The sequence below is a fragment of the Desmodus rotundus genome, chromosome 13 (genome assembly GCF_022682495.2).
Source record: "Desmodus rotundus isolate HL8 chromosome 13, HLdesRot8A.1, whole genome shotgun sequence".
Classification (NCBI taxonomy): domain Eukaryota; kingdom Metazoa; phylum Chordata; class Mammalia; order Chiroptera; family Phyllostomidae; genus Desmodus; species Desmodus rotundus.
Genome location: NC_071399.1, coordinates 82528882 through 82551179, shown reverse-complemented (window position 1 = coordinate 82551179; position 22298 = coordinate 82528882).

The window sequence follows — 22298 nt, the reverse complement described above, 5'->3', positions numbered from 1 at the left end:
ACAGAAGGGAAAAACAGCCTTTGATGTCAGCATGCCTGCTTTCCTGTGGGATTTACAAAGAGTTGTTTGGGTGACGGTGTTGGTCTGGCACAGTCCAAAGGCACAGACTGAAGAGGCCAAAGCTCCAGAGAGTACGTCTTACAGAAGAGTTCCTCTGGAATGGCTGCACTGGATTTATTTTAAAAAGGCTGCATTTATGTCAACTTTATAACAGTTTATCATGTTGAATATGGCCAACAAAAATTCATAATTTCAACAAACCCCACCTCTGCCAGCAGCACACAGATTTGCTTTTAAACACTTCTATCTCAGTTATGACACTATGCCTCAAATTGCTTGAACTGTCATTATTTCTTTACAACTTACGTATTTGCATATGATTCATTTGTAACTCCTTTCATCTCTACCTTAAAAATCTGTCTGAGAGCAAATGACTTCTAATCACCTTCATCATTAGTGTAGGCCACCTTGGCAAGCCCCAGTAATCTGTCATTGAAACTACTGACACAGCCATCTCTCTAGTCTTCCTGTTTCACCTTTGTCTCCTAAAATATATTTCCTTACAACAACAAATAAATATGCTTTCATCTCTTGAATTAAAATTCAACTTCTTATGATACTCAAAATAAAATTAAAACTTTTGCAATATATACAAGACTTTACAAATTTAACTCTAAGGTACCTTTCCAACTTTATTTTCCTCTTTCTGTTATAATCAAAATTTTGTTAACATCCTTAACAGCTCTGTGTCTCCCCCCTTAGAACCTCTGCATGTCCTGACCTTTCTTGCCAGAAGACGTTTCCACAGTTATTCACAGGACTAACACTCTCATTTTACTCTGGTTTAGGCTCACACATCAGAGAAGAAAAACCATATAAAAGAAAAGTGACTCATCACCGTTGATCCCCTTAACTGCTTCATCTATGATCCCTTTACCTTCCTGCAAAAGTTTATTGGGGATCTGAATTTGTTTATTGTGCGTCTTCCCCAAGAAAATATTCATTCTCCAAGGGGAGGGACTTCTCTTGACTCTAATCAGTATCTGGAATCTGCAAGAATGGCTGGCACGTGTTTAGCATGTGAGAGTGTTTGCCACTGTATGTGGCACTTGATGTGTTCAGTGTCCCCAAAACATTAATAGAGGCCATCAAAGGGTTGGGGTATTTCTTATGTATGTGGAGAGTTTTAAAGACCAGAATGCGCATCCTGTGTTAACTCCTCTACTGATTAATAAAATATTTTGTAGTTATTTAATATTTTGACTAAAAGATTGCATGGACACTTTGGAGTACACATTTAGTCAATCTGGAAGACTCAGGGTGATAAACACATAAATAAAATTACTCTAATTGATTATTTTATACTACTAATAATAATCTCAGATGTATCGCTCACTGATTCAATAACCATGTATTCAACATTTCGTACCTTTAGACACTATTCTAGGTGAAGGAACACAGAAGAGATCACAACAGACAACGATTTGCCCTATAGATCTTATGTGCTAACTATTGGGAAGAGGCAGACAAAAACCCAGTGAAAATGAGCATATGTGGAATGTTACACAATGATTAAGAAAAAAAAAAACATGGAAGAAAATCAGACAAGGAAGGGAGATGAAGTGCTGGGGGATTTGAGAGAGAAAGTCGAGTGCACATCTGAGAGAAGAAAATTCTTATGGATCCTTTACTCTATGAGCCAATATGCTCAGTACCATGCATGCATTATCTCATTTTATGTCATGTTCATTATAATTCTCTTAATATTTACTGCTTTCCATTTGAGCCTACATATGAGATAACTGAAGCTCAGTGAAATTAGCTTATTGGTTCAAAGTCCCAGTTTCTATGTAGTGGAGCAGGGTGCAATAGCGATTTGCCTGAATTCTAATCCCATGTGAGATGGGATTTGAATCCACATTCTTTAATCTGTGCAATATTTATTGAGGATACAAAACAGATGATTTATGTGGTTCTTCTTTCGTAGAAGACTGAAAATATCCACCCATGATAAAAATGACTGTCACTTTAATAATCCTAATTCACTGACTTCTGTTAAAGTAAATCATAACAAGGACACATATTGATAAATATGCAATTATAATAGTAGTTAACACATAGGTTACTCTTACTAAATAGGCACTTTTCTAAATGGTGTACAGGCATTGTCTCATATAAATCTTCTAAAGCATTATGAGGAAGCAGTGTGATTTGCTGGACATCTTTTGTTTGTTCGCAGCCTGTTGAATTCCCAGAATTGCAATGCATGTGGGTAATGGAGAGCCACCGCATGGGGTTAGCCTGATAGGTTTCCGAAATTCACTGTTCCAATTGTCAGACAAGGATTCTCTTTTACACAAGTCTAATTCTTAACTTTAAGCAGAAGGGATAACAGAATTAAATTTAAAAAGGCAGTGCAGCAGATTGGTCGATTTTCTGAAAGTACCATTTTCTGAATGCACCATTAGGGAGAATACACATCAGGTCTCCCTATTTAACTTCCAAGGAATAAAACTAGTATTAGCAGAAATTGGAACTCATGGAGCTTGCTGGCTCTGAGCCACCTAACCTAATCAACTTTGCTGGAATGGCAAATTATAATGACTATGAGCAGCAGAAGAAACTGAAATTAGCAAATTAACATGTGATAAAGTGATTTTTCTCCTCTCTAAACAGAGGCAAAATGACTTAGAAAAACCCTGTATTAAAACTTGTATAATCATCATCAAAAAGTCCAGCCAAGTTTTCTATAAATTATCTTTTGCTTTGTTGCTTCTTGGTTTATGAGTCAAGATCAGCACTGAATTTCTTTGGAAACTAATACACAGTTAAGCAGAACATATCTTTGATTATACTTCTGTTTAAATACAGCATAATGCACCACTTTTACCGTATTCTATGCAGAGATGCATATTGTGTAGATGATTTCCATAAACAGCGGGCAAGAATTTCATAAACATGAGACTTAAGAAAAGTGTTTCTCTTGGGTATATCATCGTTAGTGATTTAATCCTTTTAATAAAAAATTCACCTTAAATGGTGTCATAAAGAATGCTGTAATAATTTTAGTGCCAAAGTAGGCCCCCAATTTGTTGTAATAACTAAATTTTTTTCTTCAGTGTAGTGTTTAGGAAATAAAAAAAACCTACAAGAAGAAAAGGTCTATTAAATTAATTTAAATAAGAACAGTCAGAAGAGAAAGGATCATAGAGCACTCTCAATTAAACGTAGCTACATTGCAGTACATTTGTGTCTCCTGAAGAAAAATGACTCGTGCGAAGGAGAGCCTGAGTCCAGTGACAAGGAGAAGAGGGCTGTTAGCACAGAGCACCACTTATGTTATTAATCTGAATGACACGCAGGAAAAAAAGATAACAATGGATGCTGACAATGCACAGTGTGAGCCATGAATTAATTTGCTGTGACAATGACACCTTTCAAAGGACACTCTTTAGCCACAAGCAGTAGCATTTTGCTCAGAATATAAAATGTATATAAGAGAACCATTTATTTAAAAAGCAACAAGATCACGGTGGAAATATTTCTTTTTCTGTTATGTTTCGTAGTACACGTGACATTGTCGATAAAGAAACTACGGTTTCCTTATTTTCTTACTGTTCCTGATTAAAAACATTTAACTGCACAGACCTCTCAAAAAGAGATGCAACTCTAAAAAAGCCGTGTCTATAAAACGATGTCTGAGCTGCATTTTTATTATTTGTTTGTGTGTTTTTAAACACCTTTCTTTAAGAAATCACCCAAGAATGAAGGAGATTTCTGTGTTTTTAAAGCAGGCCAAAACCATGTAAATAAACACAGTGAATTTAGGGGCAAATGTTTCCCAAACAAAATCAGAAGAGCCACATAAACTAGGAAGCCAAAGCCATAGGTTCTACAGCTCCTTCTGCAATGACTCTAGGAGGGGTTGGGTGACTCAGATCACCTGCTCCTCTATATATCTACACAGGTATACATACGAATAGTGACACACTGATGTGTACGGAATACAAAATTATGTTCTCTTATTTCATCATTATGATTATTGCCAAAGCAAGTTTATACAATTTTTCATTTTAAAAAACACATCTGAGCCCTGGCCAGTATGGCTCAGTTGGTGAGAGTATCCTCCTCAAAACTGGAAGAAACATGTCTGGTCTTTATAATTTGTTCGTGCATTTATTTTCCATAAATGTTATCATTTTTATTCAACATAATTATTGAACAATTAATTAGCATAATACATCATATTAAATGTGAAACTTTTAAATATAAATGTGACATGGGAAAATATTAGAACATTGCTAATGAAATAATCTAAGCCTCACATTCATTATCTATAAACTGGGGATTATAATAATCTTACACCCCTTGCAAGGTAGCTTTGAGGACTTAATAAGATATCGTATCCAGTGAATCATCTAGCATAGCCTATGTGTGCAATATATTATGCTTAGTATTATAATTAATAATCCTTCAAGCAAACACGGGGATTCCCTGGCATCCATATGGATTAAATACATCTAGATTTGGCTGCTTATTCAATTTCAAATTTATCTTTGATGTGAATCATACCTAAAACCAGAAAGTGCCTCTAGCAGCTTTTCTCAAATATATGGATAAAATAGCGGGTTAGGCAATTGAATCCAAGACACTAAGATCCTTAGATTATCTCATTTCATGTTAGGGCTTTAGAAGGGAATCTTCATGAATTTCTCTGAGATCCTTAGAACAAGCCTAGTTCCTGATCTTCCAAGGTTTGATTGATCAGCTGGGTCTTAGAATATTTCAGCTATTCCAGGACCTTTCGAGTATAATTGTTGGAGCATTCGCAATTGTTATTTTATTTTACTCACTTATTATTTTATTTCTTAAAGCAAGACTGAACCATTTTATTTAAAGCTAAAGGAAATTAACAGAATTGATGTTATATTCAACAAAAATTTATTACATTTAATATAATATATTATGGTTTTCACTCTAGTATGATTTGGTGTCTATGTTTGTGGAGGAAGAAGCTCCATAATAATAATATGAAATGAAGGATTGCTAGCATAGAGCTCAATTCAGATCTTATTACATAATATGAGATAGCATCCGTGATGAAAAATGAGAGAAAATTTAGAAAAATATAAAAATAAGACATAATGATGAATGATTTGTTAAAAAGTATTGATAAAACATATTGTACACCTGATTTTTTCTAGTCATACAGTTTCCCAGGTAAAAGTAGAGGATTTTATCATGTTAAAAGAAAATTATAAAAAATATTAATATGCAGGTAAGAAAATGATCAAATGGAAAGGAGATATAAACTCAAGAATGTGAGTTAGGAAGTGTGAAAACCAAATGTTATTTTTCATTATTTACATTAACCTTTATTCAAATATATGGCAAGTAAAACAGATTTGTGTAAGGTGTCAACAAAATAGTTTATACAATTTTATGTGAAAAAATAAAGTGTCAAAGTGTGTTGCATTTACTTAAACATTTAAATCTATATGAACCAAAATTAATATAAAAATTTTAAAGTCCATGTTTCCCATATTACTGTAAAATGAAGACAATTTTTACAATAAACCCTGTAAATATCCAATACTTTTTATATGTTAATCTTAACAAAAAACAAATAGATTCAGAGGTACCTATGTTCCTTATAATCTGTAAAATATTTTAATTTAAAAGGTAAGTTGCATTTCTGTTGAAATTGGTTAAAAACAAATGAAAGAGGTGTTGCCAATCACTGTAAGATGATAGGGAAACTTTCAGGGACCTAATTCCTATAACACAAAACATATTTGACACAGGTTTGTAAGGGAACACAATCAATAGGATAAGGGATTTCATCATATTATCTCTAGAGCTGATATATACGAGGTCTGTCCAGAAGGTATCCAGCCACGTATTATGGCAAACAGAGACATTTATTAAAGAAAATACATGATACAAGAAGCATTGTACAAAGGACAATGATGCCTCAAAATCATGTCTTTCATTAATTTACATTATGTTAATAGTATTGTTATTTAAAAATTGAAGATATCCCATTCCTATTCTTCACAATATCATATTTTTATAGTTTACATATTATGTGATCTCAAATGAGTCACCCGCTAACATTAATTGAACTTTATTTTTAATTTTGTAAAATGAAAGACATAATTATATATCTTTAGAAAAGGCTGGTTCCAGTTCATTGTCAGTCTAATTTTTTAAATTCATTTCATATAGGTGAAACATTTACAGTTAAAACTCTCAGTCTCTTGAGCTTCTGTCTTATGATCTTTGTTTCTACCCTTCTTAAATTTCAAACACCTATAGTCACTGCCCTCTCATTTTCAATGCATCCAACCTCCCACAGCTGCAAACTGCAAGCATCTCACTCTGCGTGCAGCACCTCCTCCCCTTGTACCTCAACTTGAACAACCTCTTGACTCTAAGTTCAGTCCACTGATCCTGTTTTCACTCCCCATCACCTCTTGTTAAATTCTCTGAGCTTAAACTCCATGGTAAATTACTGAAGTAATTCTACTGCACACATTGCAAATCTTTTGCTATCATACTACATAAGGTCCAATTTTTCACTGAGCCCATCCTACAACAATACTGCTGAGTGTCACTGAAGACATACTTGAACTATAGGAAGAACATCTCATATAATACACCTTTACTGCTCCCAAGCCCTGAGGCTGATATCTCCTAACTCAATCTCTTCAGCTTCCATAACTATTACCTCTTTTTTTTTAACCAAAACTCTCACACGTATTTCCTATTCTTCACCCTCAAACTGCAGCCTTAATTTGTTTTTTTTTCCAGTGAAGATTTTATAATAATCTGAATTCCCATGGTTATGTGAAATAGGATCCCTATACGCAGTGAGAATTAAAGAATGTCTACAAGCTTATTTACTAATCAGCTATTCTCTTGTGGATTTGGAAGTCACTGAATGATTATTAATGAAATGATGGGGCCCTTTGCAAAATATCTGTAGTATTACTAGTGTTTATTTATTTAATTTTGTTTTTGTTGTGATATGGTTTTGTTTTGTGATCATTTCCAGGGCTTAATATTGTGCTAGATGTAGGTGATTCAAAAAGACAATTAAGATACTACTTCAAATTCAAAAGTTTATTTTAATGAGAAGCTAATCAGTCTCTGATATAATTCATATTTAGTAGTTTTGAGAGAACTGGTGCGTACATTTATATCTTTGTGTCTACATGTGTGTATTTATTGGGTAGACAGGTGTATATCCTACCTATCATTCATCTGCCTATCATCTATATATTTTCCATCATCATCTCTATAGAGTCCTCTATCTGGTTCTCTGTCCTAGCAAGGAATTGAAGCAGGAGTTAATAAGACAGAAGGGAAGTTAGCAATACAAAGTATTCTAACCTTAATAGGCTGCATGATATTTTAATGAGCTCCTGAACGTCCCTGGGGGTTAGGACATCTGTTAGTGCTGAATACCAGTGGTTTCTGAAGTTCTCAGGGCCAACACTGAATACAAATCAAAGCTGTTCAAAGAATGTTTTTGTTATTGCCATTTACCAGGAGTTTTACAGAGTACTTCGTGGCTATTAAATCAGGTATGCAAAGGGTACTACCAGTTGCTATCTATTCACATCTGGTGAGAGGTAAAGTCACAGTGCAGTCCAGATGCCATTCACTGGATGCATTTCCTAGTGCCCATTGTGTCTGACACCAGTAGCTACTTCCCTAAAGCACAGCATATAAAAAAGAGAGCAAAGAAGTGTTGCAGCCGTGTGGGAAACAGTAAAAACAGTCTATGTTCAGTCAAAGAAACCAACATTTCCCAGGATCTTAAAAAGCGAAATACACTCTCCCCTCTCCCCCATCTACCCTCCGTTTGGCTGAATTTACTTTGTGGTTCTCTTAAGAATACATCAGTGATTTAGTATTCATTTTTGATAGTCTATGAAGATCTTTAAAATTATGTTATTCTAAATTTAGCATGGCCAATGCTAGATTCAGTAATTTAAGTGTATATTGGCTAGTTTCTAAAACAGCTATTCTCATCTTTTAAAAAATGTTATTGTTTACTCTTTTAACAATTTAGTTTTTATTCTTATTTGCCTTTTGAATGTACATATTTATTTTTTGAAAGACTTTTTAAGATTTTATTTATGTATTTTTAGAAAGAGGGGAAGGAGGGAGAAAGAGAAGGAGAGAAACATCTATGTGGGAGAGATATATCAATTGGTTGCCTCTCGCACAACCTTAACTGGGGACCTGGCCCACAACCCAGGCATGTGCCCTAAAGGGGAATTGAACCAGTGACCTTTCAGTTTGTGGGTCAGTGATCAATCTACTGAACAACACCATCCAGGGCTCATTTTTTCCTTAAAAAATAACTTACAAATCTCAATTCTGTAGAGTATATTAACTTGTACAATTGTCATCAAGGAACATGTATGAAGGACCCATGGGTAAAGACAACAGTGAGGGGGGGATTGAATGTGGGAGGTGGGGGTGTGTAGGGTGGGGGAGAGTAATGGGGAGGAAATGGGGACAACTGTAGTTGAACAACAATAAAAAATAAATTAAATTCACCTCATATTTCTTGCTTTTTGTTGTTTTGCAAAGCATGTTCTTCAGTATTTATAAGCTCTTTATAATTCTTTTTTAAAAAAGATAAGATTAATGTTCTGTTCATTCTGATTTTTTTTCAAAATATACCCTGAACACATTCTCATGTGCTGTAGTTCCTTATATAGAATACTTTCTGTATTATATTTGAGAAAATTTTCAAAAGAACTCCATTTCTCATTACATCTGCTCAGATTTAACATTAATCCAAAATAAAAGTATAAAAGTTGAAAATATTTTGAATACTATAAGACTAGAATTCAGTGGGTTCTTCCAATCTTATATTTATAATACTGATATTAGATATTGCACTCAATAAACATACATTTAAAAAAAATTATCTACTTCATTCAGTCCTCTCTAGAAGAAGAGATATGATCCTTGACAGTGAATGACTTTTGTAACCATAACATGAAAACCTTATTTTCTTTTCCCAAGTACCCACTTTCCTAGTCTCCACTGCAGTTAGGAGTGTAAGACTCAGTGTGCTTAGGACTCTTTGTGAAAACATTTCCTTCCTGATTAAAAAAGCCAGACCCAAAGGGAAGTTTGCTTTTGATGCCTCTTTTTTCATCTTCCTTCCTTGGAAATAGTTGTATGAGACATGCAATTTGTGACTTACAGCTTCTTGCATCATGAGAAGAATGCTAAGGACAATAAGCAAATGTACTACAGCGGGTGATAGGGAAGGTGAGTTAGAGACTGAGTCTTGCAGTATGGAATAAAATTTATTCATCATCTGCAGACTTGTTTATACGTGACCTACTGTAAGTCATGTTAGATATTAACTGCAGTAAAACAATATTAGTGAAGGAAAAATGAAAATCAATGAAGGCTCAGATATTAAACTTTGGAAGAGGATGTCCCTAAATGTTTGACTATAAATATTGATGTCCTTTCTTGCAAATGTGGGCACTAAGTGATGCACACATGTTTCTTAATATAGCACAGGTGCAATGCAGGGATGGGTTTCCAAGTGTACAATAAATAAGAACGGCTTACATTTGCATAACTTTGGCAACCCGTGTAATTCTCATGTCTGCTGACATCTACACTTGTGTTTTTACACAAGTTTAATTCACTTAAGCCTGATCTTAAGTTTTTCCAAGGTTTCCCCTTCCTTCTCCCCCATTCTTCATTATCATTCCCTTCTCATAACTCTTTTGACATTTACAATGAATTAAAAATTAACAAGATAGCTATTGTAGGAAGGGGTTTAGGGATAAAACAGACTTTTTCACATGCCCTTCTTTAATTAGAAAGTAAATATTATTGTGTGTTCAGCCAATTTCCTTGAAAAAGTAACAGACTTATGTATAAGTGGGGTCTAATAAAATGTCAGAAACTTCAGTCCTGACAGTTTTGGCAAAAGACGTAAGATTTCTGGGTCAGAAATCTTTTAAAAGCATGGCATAGCAAGTCCAGGAGCATCAAAACCTGCATCGATTCCTCTCACCCCAAGTCCCAAGGACGATGCAATGTGGTCCCTGCTGAATGTTGCACATGCTCTGTGTTTGCCTGAAAACTTAAGATCATCACTGAGCTTAGAGACGCTGTGCCTTTATAGAGCGATAAGCAAGTCTGCTCTTTATCCCCAGAGGGAGGCACTACCTCATCCCTCAAGATTAATCCCTGCAAAAAACAGCCTGAAAAATGGCCCAGGTGAAGAGAAATCAGAGTCTTACCTTGTTGTGTGCCCAGCCAAAAGGGGTGGGGCACTCAGAGCCTTGACGATTTGCTTGGCCTGATAAAAGTAGGTCTCCCCTGTATCTCATTGGTCAGTACTGGGTCACGTGCTTTGCTCTAACTTAGAGCCTTTGATCCATCCTAAGTTGTACAATGGAGGGCCACACTGCTCTTTAAAAATACTATGATTCTATTAGCAAAGAAGTGGGAAAAAGGGCTATAAATGTTCCAACTCATTCCTACGGAGAGAAGATTTAGGTTTTATTTTGTTACTCAGTCTAGGGAATTACTAATTGGAAGGATATACATTTTTATTAAAAATATGAGTGTATACAATGCAAATAGTCATCAGTGGTTTGCAGTTGGAGTCAGTTACTTAATCAGATGATTTTCCTCCTAAATTTTAGCCTTGACCATTTACAACGAGAAAGATTTCTTGACTGAGAGGAAGAAATGAGAAGGGAGCTTGAAGATGGACTGGTTCAGTTAGGGCAAGAATGGAGGGAGAGAAATGAGCACCAAAGAGTTGTAGAGAAAAGGAAAAAAGTGAGTTCACCTACCTTACAACACAGACAAGAGCAATTTTATGTTGGAGTATTATTGTAATCCATGTTTAATTCCTCATATCAACCATTTAAACTGCTCTTTTTCTGTATACACAAGTATATGATTTATAAATGGGCAATATGGAAATAAATATTAAAAAGTAGAGATGAAATTGGAACATAAGGGATTAAAATCTTTAGATTATGATTTAATAAACCACAAGAGACAGGCATTTCTGGGAGAAAACTTCCAAGTGATATTTTGATGTAAGTATATTAAGTGGTATCCAGGTGACTGCTTCTGGAGAAAAAATGAGGTTAAGCCAAATGTGTGTGTATAATTGTAACAGAGAAGAGGGGCCAGATCTATGAGCAGAGGTGAGTGATGCCCGAGAAGGGTTGGGAAGTGCTGAAGGAGGCAGATGAAAATGATAACTGAAACCCAGAGGCGGGTTTCCCATCCTGGAGAAAGGTAAACACAGAATGCAGCTCATGACACAGGTTGCACAGAGCATGTGCACACTGAGAATGTCACAGCACCTGTGTAACATGGAGGCACCACCCCCGTGTGCAGGTAGAAAACCCTCCTAACCGCTTACAGATTGCAGCAGCCCTTGGAGGGGCAGAGACACCGTGTGTGCTGACCTGCGTGGTGGGCCCCAGCCAAGAATGGCTGAGAATTTGGACATTCCCGCCCTATGTGGGATTTGGGGGTGAAAGATTTAAAACAGAGAATGAGCAGAAATTTGGTCTTTTTATTTTTGCATTCCTTTTGGCCTTCCCTGCCATGGGGGACAGGAGCATTTGTGGGAATGGGCAAATCCTGGGCCCTGCTTGCAGGGTTGGAAACAGGCTGTAGCAGAACACTGCAGCCCCACGCTGTACAGCGTACAGGTCCTTGCGGGCTCCCTGGCTCAAAGCATGGCCACAGCTATTTAACACATCCATGAAAACAGTTAAAGGTTATAGATGTGTTAAATGACCATGCCAGAGGTTAGCTGCACAGCTGTTGCTATACAAAACAGCTCTGAATGGCTCTGCTCCATGTGTCCTTTCCCCCAGCTCAGACTTGTGGGGGTGAGGACATCCTATATATATTTTTCTAATATTTCCTGGACACCTTGAGTTCTGGATTCCATTACAAATCCCTATTTGGGCCCCTCCGCTTGGCTGCACCCTGTTACAAGAACAGCAGAAACACACGTGGGCCAGGAAGTTTCACAGGCCCTGGAAGCATTAAGCACCCTTGTGCCCTGAGGACCCTGTGGACAGAGCCCTTATACACTCATCTGGAAGTGTGCAACAGCTCCGGGAGAGGAAGGAATCTGCTGCAGGGCCATGTAGACCTCAGACCCACAGTGTGCACTCCAGAGAAAGCCTGGGACTGGAGAGGCAGAGACCTTTCAGTAGCAGCCTTGAGCCTTGGACTCCAAAAGGACAGGTAAGAATGGGGAGGGGTCTCTGGGCATGACTTGGATTTTAGTCTTTTGGGGAACAAGAGGATTTCTGTGTTTTGCAGAACAGAATGGCTTGAAGCATGGGAGCTTCTAGCTCTCCCAAACTAAGTAACCTTTAAAAAAACCCAAAAAACCCCAAAAAACCCTTTTCCTTCCCCACCAGTTATTGTGTTATGCTTATGTATGGTGGCAGGCAGCTGAATTCCACTTTGTTCGGTAATGTAATGTCAACCTGAGGCTCACAATGATCAACTTATTTTTACAAATGTTGTGTTGCGTGATAATGTATTTTGTGATGGAGTTTACTAGCTTTGGCACTTAGGTGATTTACAGAGAAGTTCTCAGCATTACTTGATTCAACTTTAGTAATAAATTAACAAGTGTAAAAGACTTCAAAGACTGAGAAGCTCTTTCTTATCAGGGACCCCAACCTGGAGGATTCTGGGTCTCCCCAGTAGACAAGCTACCTACTTGATGATGGAAATCTGTAATGAGTAAGATAAGAGAGACTGAGCATCAGTTGCAGCCTCCAGTTTGTTTATACTGACTGCCTTCATGCAAATTTCCCCAAGAAAAGACAGCAACAATCCTGAAGGAACTCCTCTCAGACTTGTATAAGGGATACCGAGTACAGCAGTAAAAGGACTCCGCAGTGTGCCGACAGGGTACTATTAAGATCCACTCCTGAAGAGTGAAGTACTTCCACCAGCTGCCGGGAGCAATGCCAGCAGAGAACTCAGCTGAAATGATCCAGGAATTGCCTTGGGCTAAACAGATCCTGCTTTTGCAAATTTACCCTCTGGCCCTGGGCCAGTGCACAATCAAAGGATGCATGCTTTCCCTGAAGGCAGGATGGCTCTGAAGGGCAGTACCTGTTCTGGAGCCCTTCATGGGATTAATGGGCTGACGCCCCTGCTGTGACTGCATTGCAGTCCAAATCCTCTGCGCAATTCTAGCTCCTCTGTGGAAGCCAATCACAGACAACTAACTTTACATACGATTAAATTAGTTAGATGATTTGGTTAGTTTTAAATCAGAAGTCCTGTTACATATAATTATTAATGTAGTTTATTGCTACTTGTAGTTGATTTTCCTCTGCAAAATGCTTTTATGTGGAAAAGATACCAGGGACTTTGTCCTTCATGTTTTTGGACTGATGCTAATTCTATGACATTTGTTCTGTATTTCTACTTATGAAATTTATGGATAACTTGCCTTTGGGGATTTAGTACACTTTACCTCCATTCTGTCCTACCGCTCAGTTTAAATTTGACTTACAATTGCAGTGCATACGTGAAGCTGTTTTCTTTACGGTAAAGATTACTGTGTTTACTATTACTTTTACTCTGGCCAGGAAAAGACAGGATAAGATACCTTCGATTTTAACTTGATCAATTAATTGCTATTCTTGGGTTCTTATTGTGATGTCCTGTTACAGAACAGACCCGGGGGTGGGGTGTGAACACTATACTATTACCAAAAAGACCCCTGCTTTCGTTCTGGGGGTCCCCCCCAACTACTAGGTTCGCCTTGCCCGCTGCCAGAGGAAAGACGTGTCTCAATGCCAGAGACTGGTGAAAAGGAAAGGAATTATTTATTTAAAAGTTATACAGACTTAGAGTAATGATTTAATGTCTTCATTAAAATACTGAAGTCCTTTAGAATACCCACAGATGCACACAGTCCTTCCTTCTCCCTCTGCCCAGTCTGGGGTACCGTATCTCAGGAAAAGAAGTAGAAGTCCGTGATTCAGGCTCCTGTCACCATCAGCTGTGTCGCCGCCACGGGGTCCCCACTCTGCCAAAGCAGCGTGGCTCTCTCCCCCTTCTCCTCCAAAGCCACATGGTCCTCTCTCTGGATGGCTGCTTCTCCTGGGTTTAAATCCCAGTGCCAGTCTTCCTCTGCAGCCCCATTTCCAACTCCTCCTACAATCAGTTACACCTGCCAGCATTCCCTATTCTTCCAGCTTTACTGGGCTGCCAGAGTAAGTCTGGGCAGGTGTGGCCCCATGGCATGGAGCCAATCTTCTCCAAGCTCTCTTGCAGGTGCTGTAACCAGGGCCAGTTGCTTCCCAGTTACATCTTGGGTGGAAGTCACTCCCACCTCCCTGGCTCAAAGCCTGGCCACAGCTATTTAACATATCTATGAAACCAGTTAAAGGTTATAGATATGTTAAATGACCACACCAAGGGCAAGCTGCAAAGCTGTTGCTATACAAAACAGCTCTGAATGGCCCTGCTCCATCTGTCCCTTCCCCCAGCTCAGGCTTGTTAGGGTGAGAACATCCTATATATTTTTTTCTAATATTTCCCGGACACCTTGAGTTCTGGACCCCATTACAAATCCCTACTTGGGGCCCCCCTCTTGGCTGTACCCTGTTACAGTACTGGGGTTATAGGGCAAGGGATTATTGAAGACTTTATCCATTTGGAATCCCTAGTTACAAGCAGAAGAAAATAGTTTTGCACACATAATAATCAGAAAGAATTTATCACAAAATATCAAGTACCAAACACACACAAATGCTCACTCACATATGCACACTATTCTCAACTAATACTCCAAAATCAGGATCCACACTTTTTTTCTGTTAAGATCCACCTGAAAAATAGTTTATGTTATTGGAGGGCCATACAGTCTACCACACTTGCTCAAACCTGACTTTGTAGCAAGGAAGAAGTCTAGACACCATGTAGAAGCATTAGCATGTCTGTGTTCCAACAGAACTTTATTTACAAAAATAGGTGCCAGTCTGAAGTTTTCCTAAATCCTATTTTATCAAACCCTGCCTAAAGCAATCAGGAGATTTCTTCAACTCCTCATGCATTCTCATTTACTCCCAACTCCTAATATTTTAAAAATAATTTTATTAAATCTACATTGTCAGAACATGAATCGATTGCGGGTTCTTCAATTACCATTTTGTCTCCTTTTTGTCTGATTTAAAAACATTTATATAGTGCCCTCTAGCTCTTTTGATAAAGCTTCTTCAATCATACACTGTGGTTCCCTGGGATTCTGTGACATCCTGAAGGTTGTTCTGCGACCTTTGTAGTTGGAGGTCTATTTGATTACATGTAGTGTCCCCGGTTCACATTTTCTTTCATATCCACTTCATTTTTTGTCTTTCGGTACATTAGATTTCCATCAAAGCGCCTGACTCTAATCTGACCTTTTGTCGCTGAAAAGTGACCCTTTTGCCTATATGGCCAAATAATCTGTTTATTTTTGTTCCTTTTTTAAATAGGACAGTAGTTTTCTGCTGTTTTTTCTTTGCTTGTTTGTTTTTAAATATTTTATTTATTTATTTTTAAAGAGGGGTAGGGAGGGAGAAAGAGAGGGAGAGAAATATCAATGTAGTTACCTCTCACGTGGACCCCACTGGGGACCTGGCCTGCAACCCAGGCATGTGTCCTGACTGGGAATTGAACCGTGGACCCTTTGGTTTGAAGCCATGCTCAATCCATTGAGCTATGCCAGCCAGGGCAGATTTTTTTTTTTTAATTTAAACAATGTGTCCTTTTAAACAGTTACTCTATATAGTCTTTTTTTTTACTTTTTTTGGTGGGGGAGTATGGATTTTAGTAGTTTTCTTTTATTGTTTTGATGGTCTTCTTTGGGAATTACTACCATGTATAGACTAGTCATTCTCTGCTAGTCTTCTATATTTAAAATCTTTCATCAAAATTTATTTTATCTTTTAAAATTGTTGTTGAATTTTTTTTGTAAAGGGAAAAAATCCCTTTCCATCATATATTTTCCTTCACATGTTCTGTTAGTCTGTTCACATTGTGATAACAAAATGACACGCCAGGTGGCTTAAGCACAGACGTTTATTTTCCCACAGTTCTGGAGAATGGGGGTCCTCTCAGGGCTGGGTTCCTTTGAAGCCTGTCTCCTTGGCTTGCAGACAGCAGTGCTCACACGTGTCCCCACAGTGTGGCCTTTACCTTTGCTCCTGGTGGCCCTTTTTCTCCATCAGAACCCCAGTCCTACTGGGTCAGGGCCTAACCCTTACGACTTCATTTCACCTTCATTGGCTCCTTAAATGTTCTCTCTCTGAATATGACCACATTGGAGTTAGGGTGTCTGCGTGCACAATGTAGGGGAACAAATTCAATCCATTAGAAATTTTTTTATGGCATCTGTTTATTCTTGTGTTACTTTTAGGTTAGTGTTGATTTCTGAAATCTTTTCCTGATATTATTGATTGTTCTTGAGCAAACCAACTGCATTTTAACTTCTTCCTATGGACCAGGCATCTTATTTCTAAGAGTTCCTAATTCTAGCTTATATAGTTGTTTTTTTTTTATGTTTGTATCATTTTCCTAATGTTCATGTAGCTTATTTTCCAGTTTGCCTGTAGTTTGTTGCTCTATTCTCCTGGAATGTCTTCATTTTCTTCAAGGATGACATTCAAATTCTTTTACTCTACAAACATATTGAATTGAGTCTAGTAGTCTTTTCTATTCCCATGTTTAAGTAAATTAAACTTCCTGTACTTTTGGGGACAAAATTCTATCAGCAGCCAAGATAATGCAGGCCAACTTTTCAAGCTTCGGAGCTCTAGTGTCCCTTCTATTCTTCTTCTCACTAACTAATAGGAACTGTACCCTCTTGGCGTGTACTTTATAATATTTGAGTCCTCTTCCTCCTGCCACCTACTAGCAGGCCTCTCTTTCCTTTACCTTCAGATCACCTTCCCTGATCTGCTTAAGTTTTCTATTCCCTGGGGGTTTCCCCTCTTTTACATGCAGTTCTTTGGGGGAGGACTTTCAGAGAGGTCTGTGGGTTCAGGTGACCTCCTAAATTTTCCAATACACTGTGGCTTCCTTTTAATCACACACTTCAGTTAGATTTGCTGTTCACAGAACTACAGCAGAGGCCTTTTTTCTAAGTGACAAATGCCCTTTCTTGTGGATGAACTGGTGGATGATGGTTAGGTTACCTGGTTCTCAAGATAAACAGAAGCCTCTCATGTGTGGTTTCCTCTGGCTACTGTTCAGTAGAGCTTATATATATGTATCTCTCCTGCCATTGGTGGTTCGGCATCAGTTGCATTACCTTTGGGACTTGTGGTATTTTGTTGAGCAGTTTTGGTGAAGGTTGTTTTCTTCTTCCATTCTGTTTTCTCTTTTATCCTTAAGGGGATTAGGGCAGATTCAAAAAGCACCGCATTGCTGCCTTCTTGCTATGATCTCACTCATTTAATAGTTATCATACATTATTGTGTAATTGATCGAAATGGCTTTAATGTTTCTGAAGACTAAACTTTACATAAGCTTCTTCTTGACAAAATATTCTTCATGACATTTGGTGTATAAATTTATTTATTTTTATTTATTTTTAATGGATTGAGTTAATACCATTTTTTGTTATCAGTTCTTGTTTAAGAGAGACTTACTTTTTGGATATTGTATAGCCTTAGAAAAGGGTAATACTCTCTTGGGAGTAATAGCCATTTTTTTTCTTTTGTACTCTTCACTTCTGAAAATTACATTTTCAGAAATATTAACAACAACAAAAACTGAAAAAACAACCTATATTCATGAGAATACATGAATTCAGAGTGCATTTTCAATAAGTTTGCTACACTTGTTAAATCAAGTGGGAGAAATAACAGAATTATTTAATTGAGAACACTTTAGTATTTTTTTTAAGGTAGCTTTTATGTGGGTGTTGTTCAGAGTGAGATGTGTGGCATATCAATTGCTCAGTACCTGCTGCTACTTGTGATTAAGAAGCAGACACTGCTCAAAGGAAATTGTCTTGTAATTACCACAAAAAGAAGGCACTCAACACAAATATTGTCTTTTTTATTTTAAAGTAAGAGAGAACTAAATTAAACCAGGACCTTTATTTGAACATCGCAACTCATTTAACTTAAAAGTGTTCGCACAAAATACCTACCACCCATGCCGATGTCTCTCAGTGATGTTAGCTGGTCTTGTGTTTATGCGTATCTATCTTGACCTTTTACAACTCATGTGTTGAAAAATTGCCAGGAAAAGAATAAGGGGGGTTTAAAGACATTATCATCATTCTCTGGATTAAGGTTTTCCAATAATTAGTATATTAGTCAATTTAATCATCTTCAGTGCTGAGTTTTTATTCTTGGTTTTGTTTTCCTAAGACTGCATTTCTGTCTGTATAGTTACATCATTGAAAGTGGTAAAAATCACCCTGAAAACCAAAGCACAAGTTCCATGAGAATAAGGAAAAATAATTATGAGAATTATTTACATGTGTTTTTAATATGCTGACCGAAAGAAAGTTGGGGGAAGGAATCAGGTAAATTGTGTTTCTTTCTTTTATTTTTTGATGTTTATACTGGAGAGTCAAAAGATGAAAGTAATGCCTTATTTCTTTATTATGGGGAAGACATACAAATATTGTGGAATCTAGTAACAATTAGAAAGACTGTATTTTATATCCAGATAGGTGCACAAGTGAGCAGATTCAATGTAAGCATTCAGTTACATTCAATAATAATTAACTATTGGTTTCATCATTTTAGACTCTGAGCCTAGCATACAACAGAGATTTTTTTTCAAGGACAGGGCATTGAGGAGAAGCGCAGGCAAGCCAATAGCTGCAATGCAAGGTGGTAAATGTCATGATGGAAGAATTAAGGTAAGGGGAAACCTTAATTGTCTAAGTTAGCAATTAAAGATTCTGCTTAGGAAAATTAAGATGGGCATCACTGTAGAAATTCTAATTTAGTGCAGTACCATTTAAAATAATTAACAAGATCTCACTACAACCACTAGTTTCTTAAATTTCCACTATATTTAGGAATAAAATAAAAAATCTGATTATGCATATTTGGAGATAGAGAAATACATGCAATAATTTTTAAATTAGTAATCCTGTTTTTACATAGTTGAATGGTTGGGTACAAATTTATGACATAATTTTACATGTATTTTAAAATTTGATCTCACTTTATATCTGCTACGCACTATTCAGAATACCATATTCTAAAAATGTATACACTCATGCTAAGACACTCTAGGGGAAGAAAAAGTTTGCCTTCACTCTCCAGAGTCCTTGGCTGGGTGTAAGTAACTTAAGAAACCACATTCTAAATGGAGTTGGGAGGCTAGAGGAGAGAACTACCACAGTCACCCCATGCACACTGTGGACTCCATCAGGAAGATTCGTACCTCCCATCTCTTACAAGAAGTGATACTGTTATACCACCTCAGCAGGAGGAAGGAAAAATTCCTCCTGGCCTAGTAACAGCTCAGCCAATGAGAAACTGCCATAACTGAGCCAATGAAAAGTCACTATACTCCAAACTTTCAGTTTCCTCTAAGGCCATCCATAAAAACGTGTCTCTCCTTTGTTTCTCTGGACCTGGCATGGTTTGTCATCAGGCCACATCTCCTGAATTGCAGTTCTTTGTTGTTCCCAAATAAACCCATTTTGCTGGGGAAATATCCCCAGCAAATATACAAATGGGTTATTTGTATAAAGTCAGCATTATTTATACATATTGTCACATGGAATCCACAATATACTAAAGACCTTTCAAATATGCATATTAGCAAAAAAAAAGATTAAGCATCATGTCAATGTCAAGCAAACAGAAAAGTCGGGATATGAATTTTTTGCTAACTTTAGACTTGGTCATGTTTCCTTAGAAGGAATTCCACATGATCATTTTCTCTGCTTGAAATGGTGTATGTAGTTAATGCTAACAATTGCAATGAAAAATAATGTGCATTTTTGGTGAATCCTAACTAATGACTTATCTTTTTTCATTAGGACTGCATATGGTTAAAATAATTTGACTTACCTAAAAAATTCAAAGCAAAGAAACTTTTCAGATAGGCATTCTTACATATGTAGATAAGAGTTTTGTATTCCAGCACTTCAGCCATTCATGTGTAAAATGATTCTCTAAAAGTGCTTCAAATATTGAAAATAGATGAATATATTTAGCAAAATAAGAATTCTCTACTTATAACTTTCTCCCCTTAGAAAACTTTTTCTTTAGAAGAGTGTGAGGCAGGACTACAAACTGTTCTTCCGTTCAGCCCGAATATCATGCATCGAAATGAGCGCGCCTGAATTAATGAGGTCAGGAGGTCTAAGTAAATACAAGTTTTTCTTTGAATTTAAACTGAATAAAAAAAGAACAGTTGCCAAGTCAATTTTTTTTGTCTTAACACACATTCTCTTGCATAGGCTTATAAAATCTAGATGATTTTTAACAGGTTTTAAGTGTTAGAGACATTTTAGTTTCACAGAAAAATTGAGTTCGCATATACCCGCTGGTTCCCACTTTCCCCTACCCAGCTGGCCCACTATCAATGTGCTACGCCTGAGTGAAACATTTGTTACAACTGATGAATCACAGGGACACATCATTATCATCCAGAGTCTGTAGTTAACAATGAAGTTCACACTTAGTGGTGTACATTTCTATGGGTTTTGGTAAAAACATGACAGGTATCCACCACCATAGCATCCTACAGGGTAGATCTCAATGTCCTAAAAATCCTTTGCGCTCCTTCTATTTTCCCCTTCCTCTTCACTAATCCTGGCAACCAGTGCTTTGCAAACTGTCTCCATAGTTTCACCTTTTCCAGAATCCCATAGAGTTGGAATCCTTCAGTGTGTACCCTTCTCAGATCGACTTCTTTGACTTAGTGATATGCATGTAAGTTCCCTCCGTGTCTTTTCATGGCTTGATAGCTGTGTCTTGTAGCATGGAATAGCATTCTATTATTGATGTATAACAATAGTTCTTTTATCCACTCAACTACTGAAGGATATCTTGGTTGTTTCCAAATTTTGGCAGTTGGGAATACAGCTGTTAATATTCATTTGTAGCTGTTTATGTGGACATAAATTTTCCACTCATTTGGATAAAACCAAGGAGCGTGGTTACTGGGTCATACGGTAAGATTATGTTTAGTTCTGGAAGACACTGCCAACTGTTTTCCAGTGTAGCTGTACCATCTTCTATTCCCATGAGTATGAATAAGAGTTCCTGTTGCTCCGTGTCCTTGACAGCATGTGGCTTGTCAGTGTGTGGGTTTTTGGTCAGTCTCATAGGTAAGTAATGGTATCTCGTTGTTTCAATATGCACTTCTCTGATAACACACAAAGTAGAGCATCTTTCTGAGTGCTTATTTGCCATCTGTATATTTTCTTTGTTGACTTCTTTTCAGGTTTCTTGTCCATTTTTTAATTGACTTGTTCATTTCCTTATTGCTGAGTTTGAATGGTTGGATATTTGGACAGCAGTCCTTTATCAGAGATGTCTTCTGCAAATAGTTTCTCCTGGGTTGTCAGCCCTTGCTTTTTAACAGAACAAAGTTCCAAGAACTGATGCTTCCTCTCTGTAGACAACTCATTCTAGCTCCAGGAATTACATATGCTACAGCTCACAGCATCTAATTATTTAAGCTTTTCCAAAACATATCTGTGCATTATGAGAACCCATAATTTTTACTGTGTCAACTATTTATGTTTTATAAATTCTGTTTGTTAAGTTTCCTGTTACAACCACCTGCAGAAGTTTTAGGAGTTTTAATAGGTTCTCTTGGAGCATTGAGTAAGTGGAGATCTTACTGTAGAAGGGGATTGGAATTGTCAAGAAGTTAAAAAACCTGCGGCCAGCTCTTCAATGACTTTAATGGATTATGTTCAACCAGATAATCTGCAATAGTAAATTTCCAAATATCAACTGATAAAATTTCCTGAAATATTTACTACGGACATATCAAATGTGTGGCATGGACACTGTCACTCATTTGACATCATTCCCCCACTCACTCCAAGACACAAAGGCAGGGATTTTCAATTAAAGTCTTGTGCCTTGGCCAGGGTGAAAATCTCTTCTGCATAGAGCTCCAGGAAGCTGCTGCCAAGAGCAAAGACAACGTGGACGAAAATAGCATCTGTCATTTTTGCCCCCAAATCTCCATGGTTTCCTTAATGAATATCCTTCAGTTTCACCTTATAAACATATAAAAGTAAAAAGGAG